This window comes from Trematomus bernacchii, unplaced genomic scaffold (genome assembly GCF_902827165.1).
Source record: "Trematomus bernacchii unplaced genomic scaffold, fTreBer1.1, whole genome shotgun sequence".
Lineage (NCBI taxonomy): Eukaryota > Metazoa > Chordata > Actinopteri > Perciformes > Nototheniidae > Trematomus > Trematomus bernacchii.
This window is the reverse complement of record NW_022987689.1, coordinates 11,089,301-11,104,693: the sequence shown is the minus strand read 5'-3', so window position 1 is coordinate 11,104,693 and position 15,393 is coordinate 11,089,301. Positions and strand designations below refer to the sequence as shown.

The 15,393-nt window shown below is 42.8% G+C and overlaps 1 long non-coding RNA gene and 1 pseudogene across 2 annotated transcripts; one reads left to right on the top strand and one right to left on the bottom strand.

Annotated features, from left to right (window-relative positions):
- Positions 1-4,380: 4,380 nt before the first annotated feature.
- Positions 4,381-6,944, top strand: LOC117488720 (annotated as a pseudogene).
- Positions 6,945-11,927: 4,983 nt separating this feature from the next.
- On the bottom strand, positions 11,928-15,393 carry LOC117488721. 2 transcript variants are annotated; one of them, XR_004556545.1, is made up of 7 exons: positions 15,293-15,393; positions 14,761-14,996; positions 13,543-14,644; positions 13,356-13,463; positions 12,635-13,241; positions 12,416-12,523; positions 11,928-12,309 (listed from the first exon to the last, which is right to left on the bottom strand). It is a non-coding gene; the product is annotated as an uncharacterized LOC117488721 (long non-coding RNA). The 2 variants fall into 2 exon arrangements; XR_004556544.1 differs by having other exon boundaries at positions 13,356-14,644.

Genomic DNA, 15,393 nt, shown 5'->3' with positions numbered 1-15,393 from the left:
ATTACTCAAATACATACATCTAACACTGATCTAAAATGTAAAGTACAATCAGCCTGAGATGAAGTCCATGTCTTCATATGAATTTACAGATCTGAATGCTTCCAGTGTCTGATATAAAACGTGTTTAACTCTATAAATATATAAATGCTTACGTGCTGTGATTTCATTGCAATCATTATGTAAAATATAAACTAGATTTTGTTTAGCCTATATTTTCCAGTGAACCATACTGTGGCAACTGAAGACAAGATGGACCTGTGTTTTGTTAAGTAGAACATTAAAGAAAGAGTTTGTCTCTTTCATGATTGTTTTTTTGACAAAAGTTTCAAGTGAAGATTTACACTAATTTTATCTCTGTACATTGCCTTTTTTTTGTATCACAGGGCAGGGCTCTTCCTGAGTGTATGGCCTTCCTGAAGTGGGCAGGGGCGGATCTACCGGGTGGCATGGGGTGGCAACTGCCACCCTAAAAAATAGCCTTGCCACCCCAGCTGCCACCCCAGTTGGCATCTTTGTTTTGAAAGAAAAGTTGTGGCTCATCGGACATTTATGAGAGAAAGTCTCTAATGTCCGAGTGCAAATGAATGCTGCACAAGACGCGATCCTTGTAACCCCTCCCCCGGCCCTGGCGTGAGCTTGGAAATATGATAGGCGGCGATTTCATTTGAACGGGACGGCCCAAAACGAGAAGCATTCGGACCCAAGTAGACGGAAGGAATGAGGTATTTGCGGTCTACAATGACAGAGAAGAGACTGTCAAGTTTGGCTGTACTCAGCATTGAATCAAAACGCACTAAAACTGTTGATCTTAATAAGTTTGTGAGCGTTTTGCTGAACAAAATGGTAATCGCCGCATTCAGCTGTAATAGGCATGCAGAGGCGCGGGAAGGTATTTTGAGTGGGGGTGGACTCCGCTGTATAGAAAACTAGTTTCCATAGTTTCCCCACAGCAGCAGACGCACAAATGACGTCTGCTGGCGCATCATCAACACGTCGGATATTGAAAGTGCAGTCGGATTCTCAAAGCACCAGTCTCTTCTCCTAAGTCCTTTTGAAATCTCCTATCCACTATCCCTTAACCCTGTGACGTTTCACACAGAGGTCAAGGAATAGACGATAAGGATAGACGATAGGAGCTGATTTTTGGACTATTCGACAGCAACCTTTAACTGACTTTTCCTCCTGAAACAAAGCACAGTGTTCATCATCACTCAGTCTGACCCCTCCCTCACTAAAACATATTTTTACGCATAGCTATATATCACAGGAGGGTTGCTTTAATACACATTTACTGTAGTTGTTTATACCTTTTCAACTTTTCTTTGAAATATTAAGCTTCATCACTATTTGTCCTACTCTTCCAGTTTAACATTTCGCTTTCAACAAAGTCAGTGCATTTGAGCTGTAACAATTTTGATTCAAATCATTTCACTTTTCTGCATTTCTCCGCTAAGTTCAGCAGTTTGTAGCTAAAAGCAGCTACAGTCACCATTCAACTATTACAATATTTCATTTTCAGCTAAATTCAGCAACAAATGTGCACAGCTTACAGCATTTGCACGCATTTTCAGCAGGAAATGCATTTCCTAGTTGTATCTTGTGCCTCTACTGTGACTGTGACATGTTTCACAAGACACGTTACTTACAGATAAACAAATATAGCTGACAGCGTTAAAAGATAACTAGAATGTCAGGAGTCCAATAGAGGCGTTTCAGGTTCGGCTCTGCTGTGATTGGTTAACCACTTAGAGATATCCCGCCCCTTATCCTATCACGTACAAATGTGTTGGAGCGCTAGCCAATAGAAGTGCAAGTGTTACATAGTGTAAATATCTTACCCAGCCCTCAGACACCTCGCTGTAATCAAAGCGCTCAGACTTCATTGAAAAGAACAGAAGTCTACCTTCCAGATTAAAAAGGAATCACTGATCGGGCGTTTCAATGTGCTAACTCTCTAAAGCCAGCAGAGAAAATGTCTTGTTGCTATGGAGATATGTTCCCAGTCTTGCCTTTTTCCTTAATTAATCATTAACTTGTGTTAATTAATACAAATACCCAATAAAATACAGAATTTTACGAAGATCTTGTTTTACTACTGTGTTGTCCTCGGATAGATTTATTGACAAAGATAATGACATTTAATTAGATTACAAGGACAGGCAGGCGTGAACATATTACGCCATAATACTCGCCTCTTTACATTGACTACCAGTCAATTTTAGAATACAATTTAAAATGTTACTGTTCGCATACAAAGCCCTAAACGGTTTAGCCCCACCGTACCTGGCAGATCTTTTAAAACCATACACACCCACACGGTCACTGAGGTCTGCTGACAGACTCCTTCTGGTCGTCCCTAAATCGAGGTTAGAGCAGCCAGGAGACAGAGCCTTTGCTGTTGCAGCTCCAAAAGTATGGAACGAATTGCCCCTCCAGGTTAGACTTGCTCCAACTCTGCCTGTTTTTAAATCTCGTTTAAAAACCCACTTCTTTTCCCTTGCATTTACAGACCAGGTGACACTTGTGCTTTTACATTTGGGTTTTTATCTTACTAGTATCTTGTATTGTTTTTATGTCATGTAGGAGAGTTTCTCAGTCTGTGGCTTCTGATCTGGTTTCATTGTCTCGTGTTTTACATTTGTTTCATGTCCTGTCTGTTTTTTATGTATTTATGCTATGTTTTTATACAGTTGTTGATGTCCAGCACTTTGTTCAACTCTGTTGTTTTTAAATGTGCTATAGAAATAAAGTGGATTGGATTGGATAATGATCAACGACAATTATAGGGAAATAGAAAATAAAACTGATGATATAACAAAAAAACTTTATTAATCTGTGTTTGACGACCAATTGGCAAACAAGAGGATGTTAAAAAGTGGTAAAATGTTGAAAATAAAACCAATAAAAGTCATAATAAACAACATTTAAGTGAAAACAGAGAATTAAAAATGATGATTAAATAAATGATTAAATCTTAATAATAGAAATAGGTAAAGATTATGACCAATTATCACATTTAAACAATGATATAGCACCTTTTAGAGCTCCTCTAATACACTTCAAAGGGTTTGACAAGCAATTGATAAAAATGTGAAAATAAAAAATAGATTATAACAATAAAGAAAGTCATTCAAAAATACAATGAAATGGAAAATAAAGATGATAGAGTTATAAAGTACATAATAACCAGACCGCAATGATGTATTTTATTTAAAATCAGATTACGTTCAGACCCTCACAGACCCTCTGTCAGAAAGCAGCACGGCCAAAACACTTCAGTTAGTCTCTTTGGATCACTTGCTGTCTCCTCTGGGTTCTGGTTCTGGGGTGGAGAACTGGAACGTGACGCAAACAGGGACCCCGGTCAGAGCGGTGCTTAGAGGGATCTTTAGGGTGGGGGCTGCTGTGGAGAAAGGGTGAGGAAACTCTGGAGGGAGGAGGGGGAGGTAGAGGCGTCCACATGTGGAAGGACGTTCAGGAGGTCAGCGCTCGGAGAAACGTCCACAAACAGAGCTATGTTTGCTGGGTCTTCAGGGAGGAGAGGGAGGGGGTCTGTGGAGGTCTGAGGGTCCTCTGAGAGGAGAGGAGGGAAGGAGATGAGGAGGGGAGGGGGTGAGGAAGGGAGTGAGGAAGGAGGTTCAGTCTCCTGGATCACGTTAGGCAGGGGTGTCTCTGTGATGGGGTCCTGTGGGGGGGGATCCTGGGAAGGGGACACAGCGGGGGACGTCTCCTCGGAGGAACTCACCTCCATGGACTCTAAGGAATCTGAGGTTTCTTCTTCTCCATTGAGACACATCTGTTGGAGGGTAAAAAGAAAAGATTTAAAAGAAGGTTTCAACCACAAATCATCATTTTGGTGTCAATTAAAGAGGACGTGTAGTTTTCAGGTTCATAGTTGGTGTGAATGCACAGGATAAGGAGTTATTTCTATATAAAAGCCCCCCCCCCCCCTCCCACACACACACAATACCACTACTACTAGTACTTACAGTCAAAAATGACTTACTGTACATCCAACTATTAAATCAATCAGCTATCTCAGGACATTGAGGCTATACATTTACAGTGGAGGAAACAAGTATTTAACCCCCTTCAGATTTTGTAAGTTTACCAACTTATTTTACAACTAAAAGCTCTTTTCAAATGAAGAGGAGGTTGTAACCGAGGCTCTGTGTAGGTCAGAGTCAGAGTTTGATAAGCCCTCCCTCTTCTTCCTGCTCTCAGACACAGCCAGCTCCACTCTGTATTTCCTGGCTCCTCCCCTTCAGATCCACACTGAGGAGGAGGGGTGTAACCAACATGTGGGTAAAGCACAAGAGCTGATAGGCCACATTCACCACCCACGTACATGTTGTTCAGATAACCTGTCACATAGTTTCAGCTCTCAGGAAGTGAAACTCACACACTCGCTGCTACTGAGAGGTGAAATGGCGCAGAAAGGAGGTCAGCTGGACCGGCAAACCTTCTCTTGTCCCATCTGTTTAGATCTACTGAAGGATCCGGTGACCACTTCCTGTGGACACAGCTACTGCATGAAGTGTATTAAAGGCTTCTGGGATGGAGAGGATGAGAAGAAGATCCACAGCTGCCCTCAGTGTAGGCAGAGCTTCACACCGAGGCCTGTCCTGCTGAAAAACACCATGTTAGCAGCTTTAGTGGAGGAGCTGAAGAAGACTGGACCCCCACCTGCTCCTGCTGATCACTGCTCTGCTGGAGCTGAAGATGTGGCCTGTGATGTCTGCACTGGGAGGAAACTGAGAGCCTGTAAGTCCGGCCTCATGTGTCTGGCCTCTTACTGTGACAAACACCTCCAGCCTCATTATGAATCGCCTGTCTTTAAAAAACACAAGCTGGTGGAGCCCTCCAAGAAGCTCCAGGAGAACATCTGCTCTCGTCACGACGAGGTGATGAAGCTGTTCTGCCGCACTGATCAGCAGTGTATCTGTTCTCTCTGCTCTGTGGACAAACACAAAGGCCACAACACAGTGTCAGCTGCAGCAGAGAGGACTGAGAGGCAGAGAGAGCTGGAGGGGAGTCGACAAAACATCCAGCAGAGAATCCAGGACGGAGAGAAGGAGGTGAAGCTGCTTCAGCAGGAGGTGGAGGCCGTCAATGGCTCTGCTGATAAAGCAGTGGAGGACAGTGAGAAGATGTTCACTGAGCTGATCCGTCTCATGGAGAAAAGAAGCTCTGATGTGAAGCAGAAGGTCAGATCCCAGCAGAAGAGGGAAGTGAGTCGAGTCAGAGAGCTTCAGGAGAAGCTGGAGCAGGAGATCTCTGAGCTGAAGAGGAGAGACGCTGAGCTGAAGCTGCTGTCTCACACAGAGGATCACAACCAGTTTCTGCACGGCTACCCCTCACTGTCAGCCCTCAGTGAACCCACACACTCATCCAGCATCAACATCCGTCCTCTGAGCTACTTTGAGGATGTGACGGCGGCCCTGTCAGCAGTCAGAGACAAACTACAGGACGTCCTGAGAGAGGAATGGACAAACGTCTCACCGACTGAAGTGGATGTTTTACTGTCAGCAGCCGAGCCCACCACCAGAGCTGGGTTCTTACAATATTCACAGGAAATCACTCTGGATCCAAACACAGCATACACACGGCTGGTATTATCTGAGGGGAGCAGAAAAGCAACACGCATGGAACAACATCAGTCTTATTCTAGTCACCCACACAGATTCACTCGATGTCATCAGGTCCTGAGTAGAGAGAGTCTGACTGGACGTTGTTACTGGGAGGTGGAGTGGAGAGGGGGAGGAGTCTATGTAGCAGTCGCATACAAGAATATCAGCAGAGCAGGGAGTGGGACTGAATGTGTATTTGGGCACAATGACAAATCTTGGTCCTTATATTCTAACCAAAACAGGTATTAATTTCGTTATAACAGTATCATCACTCCCATCTCAGGTCCTCAGTCCTCCAGAGTAGGAGTGTACCTGGATCACAGAGCAGGTATTCTGTCCTTCTACAGTGTCTCTGAAACCATGACTCTCCTCCACAGAGTCCAGACCACATTCACTCAGCCGCTACATGCTGGAGTTTGGCTTTATTCTAGTTATGGAGCCACTGCTGAGTTTTGTAAACTCAAATAGCCTGAAGTCATTGGAGGAACTCTTCTACTTCTTAAAGTCACCGTGTACATCAGAGCTGATTGTTCATGTCTTCACTGTGCAGAGATCAGCTGTCAATCAAACTTTATGGGATGTGCTTCAACATCTTCTCATGAGTTGTTCTGTAAATGTTGGACTTTCTTCCGGCTCCTTCCCGTGTCTGTTTAGCCATGGAGGCTGTCACTGCTCAGGAGGATCCTTGTTCACCTGAACTGATATGTAAACTTTGCTCTAAATATGTGTTGGATATTTCTTTTGATTCATGTTGTTGTTTCTCTTGTAATGCACGAGTCTTCAGAGAGAAAGCAGCTTCTTTTATTGTACACATTTTATTCTGGCCACTTTCTAAAACAATAGAGACATTTATAATCACATGTATTATTTTGACAGATTAAATGTTATTGTTGCCCAAATTAACTAACAAATGAGTTCCCTAGATGGTTATAACACTTATTTCATCATAACGTGTTTATTTAAAATGATATTACTTACTGTCATGATCATAATCAATAAGTACATCATTTATTATGTAAATAGCTTAGATTCTTTGCTTGGGAAATAAAATGTTATTTTTTTGCACACTAATTGTTGTTGTTGTTATCCAAATAGAAATTGGGTACTCTGATGTTTTATAGAACATAACTTATCATGATAATAATCAATAAGGAAATCATGTATGATTCTGTTTTAAATAGCTGAGATTAAACACATTCATGGTGTGGATAAAGTGAAACTGATCATGAAATCATTGAACAGACTTTACTGATGGGATGTGTGATCAAATTAAATGTTTGGATCATTAATAAAGTTTTGTCTTTCAAAAACAAACAGGATGTTCTTCTTGTATTGTGTCCAAGGTGCCATAAGAAGCTGATGGAGAACATGTGGAAGTGATCTGAGACTAAATGAAGTTCAGCGCAAGTTCAACCAGGAAGACCGTCTTTACTCATTCATTTACTATTTCCATGTTACTACTCTCTCTCCTCTCAATAAGTGATCGGGGGCGTCACTCCCCAGCTTAACCAATCACTTCGCTCTATTCTCACAAGCCTATCATAGCGCTCCGCTAACCCTTTTAAATCTGCTCCCCCCTCTAAGAGCTGTCATTTCAGGTGACTCGACGCAACCCTCCTCCACCCCTTTTCACCTCCTGTCCCTCTGAATCCAGGGTCAAGCTAAGCCACTCCCCTTCAGACCGACCCCAACTATCCATTCACCACCACCAGTGTCTAGACCCCGGGGGGTTTCATCGGATCGGTTCTCCCCTCCAGAATGATACTCCTGCACAACGGGGCCTAATCGCCAAAACTCCATCACATTCATTTGTGTATTCCTGGCAATAAATATGTATTCTTACATCATCACCGTCTCTCCTGATTGAATAACTGAGTTTCCTCCTGAAACAAAGCACAGTGTTCATCATCACTCAGTCTGTCCCCTCCCTCATGCTAGTGGAGCCACGCAGCGGCGAAACCGTGCAGCGCCACACTAATTGCACCGCATAAGCGCATGGGTGCGCCGCATTTTCGGCTCAGTTGAGGCCCCCTCCGCAAGATGAGGCCCCCTCCGCAAGATGAGGCCCCCTCCGCAAGATGAGGCCCCACGCAGTCTGCATGATCGGCCTGTAGGGAGGGACGGCCCTGCTTATTAGCTGGCCCTAACGTGTAAAGTTATACAAGCATTTTGTACCAGTGCTTTTCACAAGTAGACTCTTGCAGGCCAGAGTAGCTGGAGTAAGTCAACAACAACAAAAAGACATATCTGAGAAGTGATCAGGATGAACAGATAGAGGAAAAGGAAAAGAGAGTTCACTGAAGAGACCAGGAGGGTCAGAGCAGGAGGAAGCCAGGAGGAGATGAAGACATTAGTGAAGAAGAAGAAATGTATGTGAGGAATAAAGATGAAGTGTGTACTTCATTATAACAAAGTACTTTTACTGTACTTACAGTAAGCAGAATTCTAGGGTATCATGAGTACTTTCTGCTGTTTTATACTATATGTTAGTTTGTTTGTCTGAACACCTTGTTTCTCTTGTGCATTAAGAACACTTGTGTTAGGGCATGACTTAACAATAGATAGGTTATATATACAGTATAAAATACCACGTACTGTCCGCCCTCCCATGCCACCCTGGCATGACCTCTTGCCCCCCCTTTGCCACCCCATGTCAAATGTTCTAGAACCGCCACTGGACAAGAACAACACAACCAGTGTGATCCACAGCGGTCAACATCTAGCACCCCATGATATACACGTGACTGCTTTGATGTTGAATTCAATGAAAACACCTCTATTAAATAATCCTGTGTTCTGTGACATACTTTACCCTCAGTGATGTGTTAAAGCTGAACTACTTCCAAACAATGTTGTCACCAGGAATCTGTTTCAACTGAAAGTATTTGTAACAACAAACAAATGTAATTCCTTCTCTATCACAAAAACAGAAGCAAGACATAGTTTGTCCAGAGGGTGGCGCCAGAGGATAGGCTGAGTTACTACAAAGATCAAATGGTTCAAGGTTCAAGGTTCAAGGTTCTTTATTGTCAATCTGACATAGCTACAGAGTAATTATGCAGTTGAAAATCTTATGTCACAGGCTTCTCCAACAATGCAACATAATAACATAACATAATAACAATAAGAGCAAGAGCAATACAAAAATAATAATAGTTATAAAAATGAAATAAAGTTATGATGTGGAATAGTGCAATATGAGTCTATATACAAGTTATTGGAATGATATATATATATTAGGTATTAGATACATACTACTGAGTAGCAGTTGAATGTTTGAAGTTGTTTCAACCAGGGGCGTCGCCTGGACCTGAAAACATTCGGGGCTTAGCCCACAGTGGCGGCGGCACTACAGTGGCATTTTTCACTGCAACACTCCCCACACGCACACACACAGTACACCCGCGACTGTTACAATGAAGGCTCGATAATCAGCTCACGGCATATAGGCAGGGGTAAAGTGGTATTTTTTATGAGTGGGGGGCTCACCTCCTCGTGGGGGGTCCGGGGGGATGCTCCCCCGGGAAGATTTTTTTTTTTAAATATTGAAGTTAAATGCATCAATCTGGTGCACTTTGAGAGCAAAATGAAGAGATCTATGGATACCTCTCTCAACACCCATATGAAGCAGAACTGTAAACAGATGTACTTTTTCTTTATGGATATTTTACTAATCACTCCCCTTTTAAACTCTATTCTTGTTTTACTGCCATATAGTATTTCATAACTGTTTTTCCTTTATTCTCTTTTTTTTAATAACTATAATGATCATATGAAGGTGTGCCGCAGAAATAATCTTTTGAATAATTTGTGACCAAACCGTTTGAGACCCACTGAGATAACTTAGACTAAAGTTAACTATCTAAACACTCAGAGTCCTTTAGCTCACCTGAGTCTCTCAGTCTGAGAGGAGAGGACTCTCCTCCAGCTTCTTGTGGAACAAACAGCTCCTTATGTCCGTTAGTGCAGCTAGCTAACCAGATGCTAACAACACGGTCCATGCTGACACCGGTCTCTCCCTCCCCCTCTCTCTCTCTCTCTCACATGCGCTATTGCCACAAACACACACACAGAGCCGAGCTTGAATGACACACGTTTATTTCTATGCAACTCTCTGATTGGTCTGGTGTCATGCCTCTGTTGCATTCACTGAACACGGGAAATTACAGTGCTGCCGTCCTCTCTTGTGTCATGATGAGGTTCACGTAAAGCACGGTTAATGTATTATATTATTGAGGGAGAATTGTCCGGGGCTACAGAAAAAACATTCGGGGCTAAAGCCCCGGATGCCCAGGCCAGGCGACGCCACTGGTTTCAACAGTTCAATTTTTTAACAGTCTCACTGCCCGCGGGAAGAAACTGTCTCCGAATCTTCTTGTCCTTGCCAGGATGCTGCGGTAACGTCTGCCAGACGGCAACAGAAAGAACAGTTTGTGGCTGGGGTGATGGGGGTCTTTGATAATCCGTAGTGATTTCTTCCTGAGCCGCTGGGAGTAAAGGTCCTCCATGGATGGCAGCTCCGTCCTGGTGATGTGCTGTGCAGTTTTCACCACCCTCTGTAAAGCCTTACGATCGAGGTCGGTGCAGCTGCCGTACCAGGCCGTCATGCTGCCAGTGAGGATACTCTCTATCGTGCACCTGTAGAAGTTGCAGAGTATCCTGGAATCCATTTTGAACCTCCTCAACCTGCGGAGGAAGAAGAGCCGCTGTCGAGCTTTCTTAGTGATGGTGGTGGTGTGAAGAGACCATGTCAGGTCCTCAGTGATGTGGACCCCAAGGAACCTGAAGCTTTTGACTCTCTCCACCGTAGTCCCATTGATGGCGATGGGGGCGTGTCCCTCTCCCTGCTGCTTCCTGTAGTCCACAATCAGCTCCTTTGTTTTGCTGATGTTGAGATGGAGGTTGTTCTCCTGGCACCAAGATGTCAGGTTTTCGACCTCCTCTCTGTATGCCGTCTCGTCTAGGTTTATCCTGTGTTGGAGCTACACACCAACTTTCACTGTAGTCAGTTTGCAAACATTTCAAAAATTAAATGATTATCCATCTTGTAGTTCACAATGAAAATTGATTTATCGACAATCTGATTTTTAAAATGGGATCTCAACTTGTGAGTGTGGTACTATTGGTGCCATACTGCTGATTTATTAACTATTACTTCCATGGACAGTCGATTCAAAATGATGTGCCGGTTATAGCAAGGGATTATATTATTGGCATTTTGTTCTAATCATCCTTCAAGATAAAACCAGTATAAGTAAATAATGAAATAAAGACAATGATCATTTTTAAAGAGCATACATTTATTTTTTTAAAGGTAACTCCTGTAAAAGGTAACACACATCTAAAATGAAGAATGAATGCAAATCAAGGATCTGGCTGTTTTCAGAGAAACCTTAGAAACAATACCTGGCTTGATCAAAACAGCTGCCACTGAATTGTACTTGTAAAATGTACAAAAGTCTTACAAAGAAATAAAAACAGTATAGAACATGAGAAACTTACATTTCTACACTGCCAGACTGAAAGGTTGTGCCACAAGCAAACTGACCCCCTATTCCCCAATTCTTAAAAAATGTCAAATGAAAATCAACAAAAAATCCTGGTTCCCTAGTTAGGGATTACTTATTCTTAATCCATCCATCCTGAGGGGGGGCATGGACCAAATTCCAAGCCAATCTATTCAATAATTGTCAAAATGTGTCACTAAAAACAGAAATTGTCAACCTCGTAGTGACAGAGTCAGGAAAAAATAATCAAATAGGAACAGGCTAAAGACAGGAATAAACAGTGTTGGAAGAAGTACTGAGATATTTTACTTAAAAAGTACAAATAATATGATCTTTAAAAAATGACTAATTCTTCACAACTACCATTTCAGAATAATATAATGTACACAGTATATTATCAGCCAAATGTGCTTCAAGTATCAAAAGTAAAAGTATGTGCTGTGCACAAAGGATCGTTTCATAGCAAATCATGACTCTTTGGGAAAAGCAAGTCATGATATCCAGCCAAAGCTTCAGAGTGCATAGGATGGAAGAAAGGGTGATCAGTTGTTTCAATATATTCACAAGAAACAAAATCATTTGTGACTTTTCCAAAATAGTGTCATATCAAATCACTGGATGGATACATTTACTAAGGAGCTATAGGGAATTTTAAATATCTAGTTCGTAACATGAATAAAAACATGAATACAAAATAAAACACTATACTGTCAGGACAGCACTCTTCTCTACACAAACTAATCATAAGATTTGTAATTCAAGTAAGTATTAATAAGAGATACAAATGAAATAACTCAAAACCGTTTATTAAGGATTTACTAACAATTATAAATGCAGATAAAAGGACTTGTTAGATAGTTAGAGACACATGATCTGATTGATGCAGATAATGAAACATTTATTGTAAAACAGTGCAGAGGCTTAAAGTACACAGTAAAAGAGCACATTGGACGTCGTTTTAGGGGGCGTTGTTGGAAAAGTAAGGCACTGAAGTCTCGGGTGGAGCGTCTCTGCAATCTTTGGACTTCAATGAATCGGCTTGCGTAGAAAGTGCTGGTGGTTGCAGAGATGGGGAGGGGCATTTTTAGTTCTGGCGATGAGCAGGAGGGGTGGTGAACGTGCACGATAGGGAGGAGGAGGAAGCATCTCTGGATCTGGAAGTCCAACAAGGCCTGGAGAAAACACAAAGAAAAGGTGTTGCATTAAAATAGCATTCATCAGCAAACTTCCATCAAGAATCCCATTACTTAATGTCTCATACTGCTATACTGTACGTACAGGTGGGAGGAAGAGGAGCTCTTTCTGTTTCATGAAGGCATCATCACAATCAGTCAGGTTCATGTTGAGGAGTGTGTGCTCAGTCTTTCACACAACGTTTGAAAACACCTGTGAGAAGAAGAACAAGTGAACAGAATGTAAACAGAAGCCCAGCTCAGCCCAGGTATGCTATTTTTATACAGATATATTTTTCCATGTTTACTCAAAGATCATATTTACCAGTGTTTCTCTGGTCGTTGCTGTTCCACTTAGATCCAACCATGGCAGTAGGATAACATCTGTGCAGGTTTCCTTATAGAGGCTGAAGGTGGAGGTTTGACCCCAGCTTTCTGTGGGAATCGTCAGGTGGAGGAGGTGTCTGCAGGCGGCTGGCAAAGGTTACAGGTGGAGGTTTGGATGGCAGTAGTGTACGAGAGGTGTAGGTGCTGGTTCAGGTTGCTGACAAAAGTTGTCAGTGGAGGTTGAGCAGTAGCGATCTGTAAAAATCTGCAGGTGGAGGTGACAGCTGCAGGTTGCTGACAGAGGCTGTGGGTGGAGGTTCGGCTGCAGTTGACTTCAAGAGGTGTAGACGCAGGTGCACTGGCAGAGGCTGTAGGAGGAGATTTGGCTGTCAGCAGTGGCTGTCAGAATCTGCAGGTGGAGGCGGTGGCTGCAGGAGAAACTGGTGGTGGTTGCTGAGATGGGGTGGGGCACTCTTAGTTCTGGCGATGAGCAGGAGGGGTGGTGAAGGTGGAGGATTTGGAGGAGGAGGAGGAGGAAGCATCTCTGGAACAGAGCTGTTGTAGAAGGAGTTGTCCTCAGGGGCCTGAATCAGCTCCTGGTAGACCTGGAAGTGTAAGGTGTTTCATTCAAATATAATTCATCCCCAAACTTCCATTAAAAATCCCATTACACTCAGAGTGTGCTGTTAAGAAATCTCATACTACTATACTGTACGTACAACTTGGGAGGAAGAGGAACTCTCTCGTTTCATGAAGGCATCATCACAGTCAGTCAGGTTCATGTTGAGGAGTGTGTGCTCAGTCTTTCACACAACGTTTGAAAACACCTGTGAGAAGAAGAACAAGTGAACAGAATGTAAACAGAAAGCCAGCTTTAATAACACAGAAATATTTTTGCATATTAACTGAAGGACTATATCTGCGTGTGTTTCTCTGGTCCTTGCTGTTCCACTCAGGTCTCCAAATGGCAGTAGGATAACATCTGTGCAGGTTTCCTTATAGAGGCTGTAGGTGGAGGCTCGGATAGCAGTTCACTTCGAGAGGTGTAGGCACAGGTGCACTGGCAAAGGCTGTAGATGGAGGTTCAGCCGTCAGCTATTCAACAGAATGTGCAGTTGGAGGAGATGGCTGCAGGTTGCTGACAGAGGCTGCAGGTGGAGAGGAGTCTGTCATCTCACAGGCTGCAGAGCAAGGCTGATGTTTTGTCTGGTAGAAGTAACAGGTGGAGGCTGGAGGGTGGAGCAGGTGTTCTGGCAGGTGATAACTGTTGCTGTTGAGGCTGAAGCTGATTGAGAAGACTGTTAACAGAGGAGCATGAACTGATTCAGAGGAAGACAATTCATCAGTGGTGAGATACATTAAGATCAATGAAAGTAAACTTATCTCAAACTAAATACTAACTCTTAACACTAAATACTTATTCTTAACACTACATTCTTAAACTTATTACTAAATACTTAAACTAAACACTTAATACTTATACTTAGCAGTAAAAACGTACACTTAATACTAAATACTTCAAACAAAATACTTTAACTAAAAACTTAAACTAAACACTTACTCTTAACACTTTATAGTTATACTTATGACTAAATACTTAAAACTAAAGACTTAACACTTAATACTTATGCTTGGCACTAAAGACTTAACTCTACACTTAATAAACTTAAACTTAACTGCCATACTTAAAACTTAAAACTACTCAAATGAAACTTAAAAAAACTAAACTAAATTTAAAGCACAGTGTTATTTAGACATGTCAGCTTATGAGAGTGTGTCTTAGTGCTTTGCCCTTTTTGCTGGTGGATATTCGGGCTCTGGTTCACCAGAAACATCCACGTTGAAGAGCGGAGGCTGGACTCCAGCACCGTAGGACACGTCCACATGGACCAGACCGTCTTCATCCACTGTCTCTGTGAACATCGGACGGTCCAGTCGCTCCCACAGCTTCTGCTTGATACGACGACCCAGACCCAAACTATATGGACGCAGGAGACCGTTCGGGAACCTGAGAGGAGAAACACAAAATAAATCTTTATGATGAAGGAAAATAGAGAGATAGATTTCTAAGAGAGTCTAAACTCTGTAAATGAACTGACTCATTTGATTTGTGACACAACGTACCTCAGCATGTTATCCACAACTTCATGGTAGATGAGCTGGTACTCCTCGACTGAGCGGTTGTGGATCCTGATAGGGTTGTCGAGGTGCAGAGGAGCAGTGGAGGTCCGGGGGCTGGGGGCCACATTAGAGACAGGTGGCAGGTCAGCAGGTTTAGGAGGAAGAGCAGCGGAGGTCTGCTTCCTTTTCTGGGGAAGGTCTGCAGAAGCAGCAGGGCGCCTGCGCTTTGTATGTGGCACCTGGAGAAGGTCAGCAAAACACGAGAGGATGTCAGACTCTAGTAAACTTCTTACTTAACAAAATACTTTTATCATTTTACAAGAGGAAACATCTACATCAGATGCACTGCAGAGGATTACTTGAAATGTGAGTATTTGGGGCATTAGTCCTGTACAATGGACCTTGTCTAGTCTCAAACAAGTTAGTATTGAATATATTCCACTATGTGTTTGCCTTTTTGTAAACCTGTCAAATAATCTTGTGGATTAAACTGTGTACAATTTCAAGGAACAGAGTTGGGGATCAGATGTCTCACCTGGTCGTCCCTGCAGCAGGGACACTGTCTGCAGACTGCAGGCCTCCTCTGGCGGGCAGAGACTCTCCTTCCTGTCTGGTTGTCCTGCGGGAGGACAGGCA